The sequence below is a fragment of the Xiphophorus couchianus genome, chromosome 21, assembly GCF_001444195.1.
Source record: "Xiphophorus couchianus chromosome 21, X_couchianus-1.0, whole genome shotgun sequence".
NCBI classification, from domain to species: Eukaryota; Metazoa; Chordata; class Actinopteri; order Cyprinodontiformes; family Poeciliidae; genus Xiphophorus; species Xiphophorus couchianus.
This window is the reverse complement of record NC_040248.1, coordinates 5,748,810-5,751,598: the sequence shown is the minus strand read 5'-3', so window position 1 is coordinate 5,751,598 and position 2,789 is coordinate 5,748,810. Positions and strand designations below refer to the sequence as shown.

At 40.5% G+C, this 2,789-nt stretch overlaps 1 long non-coding RNA gene across 1 annotated transcript; it reads left to right on the top strand.

Annotated features, from left to right (window-relative positions):
- The first annotated feature begins 2,020 nt into the window (after positions 1-2,020).
- Positions 2,021-2,537, top strand: LOC114136940 (uncharacterized). Its single transcript, XR_003593891.1, has 3 exons — positions 2,021-2,082; positions 2,165-2,221; positions 2,390-2,537. It is a non-coding gene; the product is annotated as an uncharacterized LOC114136940 (long non-coding RNA).
- The last annotated feature ends 252 nt before the right edge of the window (positions 2,538-2,789 follow it).

The window sequence follows — 2,789 nt, the reverse complement described above, 5'->3', positions numbered from 1 at the left end:
TTGAACTTCAAAACAGACATTATTAGTTTCATCCTCTCTGGTGATCCTGATGTTTTGGCATTTTGAGTACAGCTGATTTTGGTGTAACAACCCTTTGTCTGGTAATTACATCATTAAATGTAATGTCAAGACCAACAGACTTTAAATGGATTAATTTGAAATTAGTCAACATGTTTACAGAACAGTGAGTTAAACAAAAATACATTTATATTAAAACTTTTTATGACAATGCCAGCATCACTTTATATTATGAATTCAATCAATCTATGTTTAAACCCAGTTATGCTTCCAGGATGAGAAACACCACATGAACAGTGATTGGCAGCACCAAGACCCGCCTCCTGGCTCTGATTGGTTGTTTCTAGTTCACACTGGGAAAAGGAAAAAGGAAATCTGTCCAAACCAACCTTACTCTACGGTTCATGATGGTTCAGGTAGAATTAAAACATTAAAAGAGATGTAATCACTTTAACACCACTCCAAAAAGCCGCCGTCATTACAAACCCATTAAGGAAGGCCTACAGCGAGTAGTGAAAGTACTTAAAGACATGGCATCTTGCTTGCAGCTCTGATGAAACTCCATTTCTCTTCCTAATGAGTGCAAAAGACGCGCAAACACCAGCAGAGGAAGCAAACAAAAATTACAAGCTCTGCTCAGACAAGTAAATATAATTAACAGGCACCAAATCTAACAGTGCACCTGTTGTAGTTCTAGTTGTAGAGAAGCCACCCTGCCTGAGGCTTAAACACTGCATATCTGCTCTTCACATAATGATGCTGCTATTTTAAAATTGGTAAATTGTTTCACTCTACAGCAATTTCCTGTACATGTTGCCATGTGGTGCATCGATGAGGCCCAATCTCATGCTTTTAGCAGATTTTTATTTATTTTTTTGGCCTAGATGTTTATGGACCTGCATCCTGAGAGGCCACAGTTTTGGCTCTCCTCCTGTGTGCATGCAACATTTGGGCATAATGAGCCTGGGAACTCTCGGGCGCTGCTCTAATAGCTGCACTCTAAGCCATCCCCCTCGGCTAAAGGGTGGCGCTGCGTCGATGGGAGCTGATGCGAGCGCCTGCACCCGGCAGCCTGCGGCCCAGCAATCTATCAGCACAGCTTAGGACCTCGCCACTGCTCAGCACCGTGGCCGAGGCGCGGGGCCGACACACAGTGCCCTACCTGGAAATACACAGACAAATTGGATTTATAAAGCACATGTTGAGTTTCATCAACTAAGAGCAGCGTTGAAATGGAGTGAGAGCAGGAAAGATGCCCGAGCTACAGACTGCTGCATCACATTCTGACATTTTTGTGAGCTCCCCAAAAACGCAGTGATTACTTAAATCCTCTCAAATTAATAGATTCTTTTACTACTGGAACTCTATCCAAAAGATGAGCTCTTAAAAAAAATCCTTTCATTTAAAGCACAGGTGTCCAAAGTGCGGCCCAGGACCACAAATGGCCCCTGTAATGATTTTGTACGGCCCCCATTTGGCCCGGAGATGCACATAGAGACTTTTAATTTGTAATCAGGGTAAAAATTGTTACCAGCATAATTTTCTTATGCAAGAAAAAGTAAAGTACAACAAAAAGTGTCTGTAATTTTAAAACCAAGTTTTAACAACAGTAAAACCAAGAAACTTTTACTGAAAAGCCAACTGTGCTTCATGCAAATCAGCTTTTATTTTTTCTTAAACTTGGTTGAATATAACAAACGTTTTGAAACAAAAGTGACTCAGATCATGTTCTTATGACTGAAAATCAATTTATTTAATTGAGCCCAAAAGAAAATGAAAATTAGATGTCTTTTGTAACCAGGATAATTTTTCTATATTAGATGTAGTTTAGTTATTTTATTTTCTATTTTGTTAAATCTAATTTTATTTTGTTTTATTTAAAGATCTAATTTAAAAAATCCTCCTTTTTACTTTTTCGACACTAACCGGGCGAGAGCAGGGTTGTTCTCGCGAAGGTTTAACGTCATGCGACAGCTGCACGTCAGTCCTAAATTGACAGCCACCGCTTATATTGCTGCTAAATCGCACCTTGGGTAGCAGACGCTGTGGGACTTTGACGTGCAGGTAGGCTTGGGTGTTGTTCCCAAAGCGGTTTTGCTTTTGAATGTCGATTATACATCAATCGTATACCTCTGTTAAATTACAGACATATGGTCGCTCATCTGAACGCTGAAACGATCTCTGTTTGTCAAAAGAGGAACTGGTAAGTGTTGCTCGGGAGCTAGAATGCTAGCGCTAGCCTCCCAGCCTGTGATTACACACCTACATAAAAACACATTTGGATTGAAATTGCATGTAATTATGTAGGCTCAGATTCGATTATTAAGAAATGCATGTACATGTACATTGATTGTCGGGCCTGTTTTCGCAGGCCAGGTGTGTTCCAGATCCCACCCCCGCTCGGAGTAACTGAAGGATCTGGGACACATTAAGAATCGTCTGGTTTTTGTATACTGACCGGACTGGCGAGCTAACCATAGAGGATTCAGAAAGTCACCCATAATCTGAGGAAACATCTCCAAACCGGGAAATTCAACCAACCACTTCACAGCTGGAACTAAATGACTATTTTTGTTTTTTCCCTTCCGTCACCGACAGAGACTTCCTTGGTTTAAGGAACTGGACTTTAAAGCTGTGAAACAATTTGTATATATTGTAAATATAAATACACCTCATTGATTTTGCACTCTCCAGTTGTATGTGTCTTGCAATTTGCCACTACCTCCAGTAGACGAACCTGGAACCTAGTTTTTCACTTAGAGTGACGTTGA